This window comes from Natrix helvetica (assembly GCF_964273705.1).
Source record: "Natrix helvetica genome assembly, chromosome: 1".
NCBI classification, from domain to species: Eukaryota; Metazoa; Chordata; class Lepidosauria; order Squamata; family Natricidae; genus Natrix; species Natrix helvetica.
Genome location: NC_138548.1, coordinates 55,164,023 through 55,170,977, shown reverse-complemented (window position 1 = coordinate 55,170,977; position 6,955 = coordinate 55,164,023). Strand labels below are relative to the sequence as shown.

Sequence of the window (6,955 nt, the reverse complement as noted above, 5' to 3'; positions counted from 1 at the left end):
CCACCAACTACTTTCAGATTGATTGGACTATGTTGCCCATCGTTCCTAGTTCACAATACAATACAATACAATACAATACAATACAATAGTAGAGTTGGAAGGGACCTTGGAGGTCTTCTAGTCCAACCCCCTGCCTAGGCAGGAAACCCTATACCGTTTCAGACAAATAGCTATCCAACATCTTCTTAAAGACTTCCAGTGTTGGGACATTCACAACTTCTGGAGGCAAGCTGTTCCACTGATTAATTGTTCTAACTGTCAGGAAATTTCTCCTCAGTTCTAAGTTGCTTCTCTCCTTGATTAGTTTCCACCCATTGCCTCTTGTCCTACCCTTACGGGGAAGGCCACTATGCAGACAAGACAGGCAGTACATCTATGCCTTTCCTTCTCTTCTCCCAGCCTTGGTAGACATGTTTGTACTTGTGGGCTTTCTTTTCCCTTTTCTCAAATTCATAGCTATTTTTAATTCATTCCACACTTCTAGGAACTACAAATCTTTCTAAGATGAGCCTACAGATCTGGGTTGTTTTTTTTTTTAGTGTTTTCTGAAATATTCCTCTCTTCCCACATCTGTGATTTTGATGTATTCAAACGCAGATAATGGTAACATGATGCAGAAGTCCGACATATATTGAAAATGCCTGATAAAAAGTGTATGAGAGGGAAATAATGAGTATTGTGACACCAGTCAAAACCAATTAATATTATAATTTGGTCTGACCTTAAAACAATTTTGCCTAGCCTTGGAAAGTATGAACAGATCTAATGTTCCAGCTCCAACTTGCACATTGAAAAATGTGAAAGTTGCAATTATAGGTTCGCTCATTCCAAAACTTGCCCCTTTTTACAAATTCATTGGAGAGTGGGTTTCAAATGTGGATTTTGATGAGCAAAATAGGGCTATCTGTGGGGAAATGGTTTCCAGGTTGGGGGAAAATAAAAATAAATAAATAAATTGGGTTTGGTCGTATCTCAGAGGGGCCTTCTCCTATAGCAGGGGAAGAGTTGCTGTCTCCTTCAGCCTTCGGAAGTAGATATGGTATGCTTTAAATTGATCAAATATGCCGGGTGAATGAAATATCAGATCATGTTTTATTAATTGTATTTTTTCAGAGAAAGTGCTACTGTACCTAGGAATGTTCAAAGGTCGCGTGGAAAATGAACGAGGACATTTCTGAAGACAATATCAACCAATTTGAACATTTAATATAATTTATCTAATAAACTTTCTAGTGGGCCTCCCTTTTGGTACATCTGCATAAAACTCTCAAGTCATTCAACCGTTCCATACAAGTACACTCATTCAGCCACACATAGCTATAGTTTGCTTTCAGAGTTCCCATTTCCAGATGTGGAACTTGGGCGATTGGAGAAGTTGGGTCAGCAATGCATCTCTTGTCTTCTACACACATCTGACGTTTAGATTCTGATACAGGTCTAGAATTAAATAATAAGACTGTTAGGATTTACTTCAATTACTAAAACTTAACAATATGCAATGCCTTCTCACACATATTCCAGTGGTGGGATTCACTTACCTTTGCCACCAGTTCACAAATGTGAGCGCGCTCGTGTGCATGCTCGCTTCACCCTCGAAGGTCGCGCATTAGGCCGGGATGGGTGGACGGAACCTCCAGAAGCCAACGCTACCAGTTCACGTGAACTGGTAAGACTGGCTGAAAACCACCTCTGTGGTAGTCCTCAACTTATGACCGCAACTGAGCTCAAAATTTATGTTGTTAAGTGAGGTTTGTCGAGTTCTGCCCTCTTTTACGACTTTTCTTTCACTTTGTTAAGTGAATCGCTGCAGTTAGTAACAGGGTTGTTAAGTGAATCTGATTTCCTCGTTGACTTTGTCATGTCACAAAAGGGGACTCACATGACTCCAGGACACTACAACTATCATGAATGTGAGTCAGTTGTCAAGCACCTGAATGTAAATCATCTGAGCATGGGGATGCTACAACAGTCATAAGTGTGAAAAATGGCCATAGGTAACATTTTCAGTGCCGTTGTAACTTTGAACGGTCATTAAATGAACTGACGTAAGGCAAGGACTACTTGTATTTTTTTCTTTGAGCTTTCAGAATATAACTGGGCGAAAAATAGAGGAGGGGTATCCAAATCTATCGCCTATGCACCTCTTTTCAACAGGGAGCTATCATTACCGAAGCTGATTAATATGGTCCCACAAGATCTGTTCCCTTAAACTTCAGATCTTAACAGAAATGACCCAGCTATCCTATGCAGATGGCACATTCCCTTAGGCATCATCCACAAAGGCTAGACATACGATATATGCAGGTAAAGGCTCCCCTTAAGTCAAGCTGGATTCTCACTGACTTTAATGCAAGGATTTGAAATTGTTTTCTTGTCCACAATATGGAACTGGGATAGCCATTGCCTTCTTCCAATATGTTTTTTCAGCTTCCCAGTTGCATCAACAACCTCAGGCTCCCTTGATGATCTCCCACAATCCAGGACTACTCACATCTGATCCTGCCTACTCTTTAAGGTAAGCCAAACTTAGATATTGCTATCTCTGCAAGGATATTGAGGGTACCAGGGCCTACATCAGTAGACCTGGTCAAAATAATAATAAATAATAAATAATAAATAAATTTGGATTTATTAGCCGCTCCCTTTCCAAGTAGGACTCGGGGCGGCGTACAATGGAGCATAACACCAAACGTACATACATATACAACACACATACATACACGGAGGAGGAAACAAATTACATCAATAGACAGTTAAAAATCAGCTTTAAAATACCCCAATTGTAAAAACCCAAAAAATTAATATTTACGGACAGTTTAAAAACAGTTTGGAGGAATGGGAAGATTACGATTGCGATTGAGCCAGGCCGGATAATTGAAAGAGGTGGGTCTTCAGCTGTACACGGAAGGAGCGGAGGTCGGAAGTAATCCTGATGTCGCGGGGGAGGTCATTCCACAGGGCTGGGCCCATCACAGAGAAGGCTCTGCTCCTGGGTGTCGCCCCCCGACACTGTTTGGCGGACGGCACCCGGAGAAGTCCCTCTCTGTGTGCGCGAATTGGTCGTAGGGATGTGTGGGGCAGGATGCGATCCTGCATATAACTAGGCAGTAGAGTTGCCATTCTTTCTAAGTCTCCTTTCCCCCCCTTGTTTCAACACCTTTTTTCTTTCTCTCTGCATAGCATGTTGTGAAAGGTGGTTCCAATTAGGGATTTCTTGCAGAAGCTTTCTGAATTTAGATTGATACCGAAATAAAATCAGGTTCGGAGCTGCCCATCACCCTGAAATCTAGATCAGCTACTTCTGATGACAAGGTTGGAGAGATTTTTCTTCACATCTTTATTTCATTTTGGAAACAGCATTAAAAAAGAAGCCTAAAGCTTTCAGTGGTTCATGACTCAGTGTATTTCACAGATATATAATTAAGCCACCCAATCATGGGATGAAAATGGAGATATCACATTTCATGACTAAAGCGGAAAGGTTAAAAAATTTGGTCAAAACAGAAAATCAGAATGGAAATAAAGGGATTCTGTACACATAATGAACAGCCTTTGCCATAGACCTGAGAAAACATTAATTGCATATTTCTTTAATTCAAAAAGATGCAGAAATTTTGCTATGATGCACATAGTAAGACGTGCAAAAATGAATTGGTGTATAGCTTGTAAGGCATCTAGATATCACACCTGCTCCTTGAACCTGTCAAAACAACAGTGAATTGCACTTCTTTTCTCAAAAAATGGAGTAAACGGACAGAAGAGATTTTCAAAAATGACAGAGCTTTTATTATGAGGTATGTTCATGCCCTAACACCTTGATGACTTGAAGTCCTGTGGACTTCAACTCCCAGAATTCCCCAGCCAGCTATTCTGGCTGGGGGATTCTGGGAGTTGAGTCCATAGGACTTAAAGTCGCCAAGGTTGAGAAACACTGCAACCTGTAAAAAGTAAGTTGTTTTTTTACATAAAAATGCAAGTATAAAAACTGGTGGCTTTATGTCAATAGATGTTTGGCTCTTCCAAAGTCCACAAAAAAATTGGGTGGGGTGGAAATAACAATGGAATTAACATCCTTTTCTAGGTTTTAGATTTCACCTAAAGAAACCCTTTTTCATACTTCAGTTCAACACAGATAATCTTACCAATTAAGCTGGAAGAATATAACATCCCATTGATCTTACTAGGTTGCCTATCCGCTGGGCTCCAATTATAAAACGCTACTAGTTAAAAAAGGTGTGTCGTGTTGTGTCAACATAGCCAGCTCCAGAAGAGTCAAAATGAGTCACTGAATTCTTGAAATGCAGAGTAAAATCTTCCCAGCTGTGTTCTTCACATACTTTGTAGGCAGCACATTATTGGAAGGGCATCACAGAAAATCTGGAAGAAAATATTTTGACTTTTTCATGACTGAAATCTTTCAAAGGGCACATGTTTATTTCCATACATTTATAATTCTTTTGTTTCAAAGATTGAAAAATATTTACCTAGCTTTTTTTAAAAAAGAGAGAGAACCTTAAAATGAAAAGGAACATCTGAAGCTAAAAAGATCAGTAGCAAAACACAGATTCAATCCAGGGGCTATTGAAAAACTCCTAATCTATGGGTTTCTGAATTGTGTACCCTAACCTCAGTTACATATACTTTCCTAACCTGGATGGTAGGCTGGAATCTACTGCAATCTAAAATGTATTTTCTTAAAACCAGATTTCATAAATTTCAACAAAGACTTTAACTAAATGTAAAATGTATCCAGCTCTGGGAATGGGAGTCATAAAGAGGCATATCCTAATCCGGTATTTGTCATGATCAGAGTTCAGAAATAGCTGTGAGAAGATTATGCCACAAAATTCCAATGTCTACTGGTGCATGTTTTCTTCTCAGATGGAAACGATACAACTACATTCAGTTAAAGAAGGCAACATTAGAAAACCCTTGCCTATGCCGTGTGATGGTTCCTCACCTGTTTTGGCCAATGTCCATGCAAATAAGGAAACCATGATTCCACTGGTCTGTTCATCTAACAGTGGGATGTTAAAGGACTGGTGTCTTGCCAGACAAAGCACTTGGCAGCCCTTACTTGAGACGAGGGGTGAAATTCAGCAGGTTCTGGAGAATCGGTAGCGGAAATTTTGAGTAATTCGGAGAAGCAGCAAATACCACCTCTGGCTGGCCCCAGAGTGGGGAGGGAATGGAGATTTTGCAGTATCCTTCCCCTGCCATGCCCACCAAGCCATCCCCACAGAACCGGTAGTAAAAAAAAATGAATTTCACCACTGCTTGAGACTATAGAACTAAAAGAAGGCTGGGTAAAACATTCAAGATGGTAGTCACCATCCTTTGGTCAACTGGAACAAGGCGGCAAGGTTTCAATCATGTGAATAAGACCACCTTAATTTTTTAAAACCTCCTCCCCCCCCCCCCACCTCTCCCCAAGCTAGGGCTAAATGTCTGCCAGGAAGATGTGCAACAAAGACAATCTAGCTTTGCCCTACACATAATTACTTTTGCTTTCCCTCTTTTTGGTATGCTGGTTACAAGACTGTGAGCCCGTAAAGAAAATGGTTAACATTCCATGTCCCACACATGCTAGAAATAATTCCAGAAACACATACAGTATATTCTTAAGTACTTCATAAAATGAGCTATGACTTCAAATAAGCATGGCTTTCATAACTTACTATTTTCATGTGTCTTAAATAATAGACTTATTTTAAAAATGGGAGGGCACTACACAATGAAGCACAGTCACAGCTGAATCTAACACAACGCATAATTCCAGTTGGGATAATTAACTTTTGGTTTAGGGTATCATGCAAACCCAGGAAGAGGGGCTACATAAGCCATAGGTGTGTTCTACAGGCATATTACCCTAAGCTGTTATGAAATGTTTAGATTTGACTTAGCGTGTTGTATAACCCAGCTACTATGGTTTTCAGATTCTAAGGTATACTTAGCATTATCTGTGAGTCCAAACAATTGTGAGTTATTCAACAAACTATGATTTCACAAGTCATGACTTTAGATGAGGTTGAATTCAGGGAAAGCCCCTCCCCAAGGTATGTATCTACACACAGACAGACACAGACACACAAATGTTGACGTTCATTTTTTTCCAGAGACTGTGCTGCAATACTATAATTCCATGCTTACCTAGAAGTGATTTCCACTGAATACAATGGGACTTATTCCTGAGTAAACCGGCATAAGATTGTGAGGCTTAACCAGTTTCGTTCTGCATTTTTGGTGGGGAGATTTGTCATATGATCATTCAGGAGAACTAAGTTCTGAGCTGTGCTGCCTTCCTCTTGAGAATGACGCCGGTCTCTGTACAAGTGACTTCAGTAGGAGGCCTCAACAGTTGACTAATACTAGTACAAGCCACAGAGTTTTGCACACCATCGAAATCCAGACCAAATGAACCCAGGTGTATCTGGGGGGAAAGGCTGATTGTCTGTTTGGAGTCTTAAGTAGATCAAAGCTGCAAAAATCCATACAACCACTAGATGGCATCGATGAGATGCACAAACGTAAACTTGGATCATCCGAATTTTGCAGCTTGGATTTAGAAGGGCCCGCAGGAGAAAGGCTTCGGGAATACACAAAATTCACCCTCCCGCCTGGCTAAGCATGAAAGGTTGGTCAAATCAGCCAAGAATATGTTCCAGCCTCAACTGGGTGGTCTTTTGTCAAATATGCGGCTTCTTCGGCCCTGCTTTGCCCCGATGCAAGTCAGTAGACCAGGAGTTAAGGGCTCATGCTCCGCAGCACGGAGAACTTCCCCAGATCAAGGGCAAACCGCATCTGCATCCGCAAGAGAGGGAGGGTTTGCTCCCTTGCAAAGGCAGGGCCAGGCTGTTTATTTATTTATTTTATTTCTTAGATTTTTAGACCGCCCCTCTCCCAAAAAGGGACTCGGGGCGGTGTACAGTCAATACAAATAAAACCAGTCATAATA

At 40.8% G+C, this 6,955-nt stretch overlaps 1 long non-coding RNA gene across 1 annotated transcript; it reads right to left on the bottom strand.

The window, feature by feature from the left end:
* Positions 1-1,186: 1,186 nt before the first annotated feature.
* On the bottom strand, positions 1,187-6,500 carry LOC309387580. Its single transcript, XR_014174630.1, has 3 exons — positions 6,151-6,500; positions 4,143-4,377; positions 1,187-1,437 (listed from the first exon to the last, which is right to left on the bottom strand). It is a non-coding gene; the product is annotated as an uncharacterized lncRNA (long non-coding RNA).
* Positions 6,501-6,955: the final 455 nt, after the last annotated feature.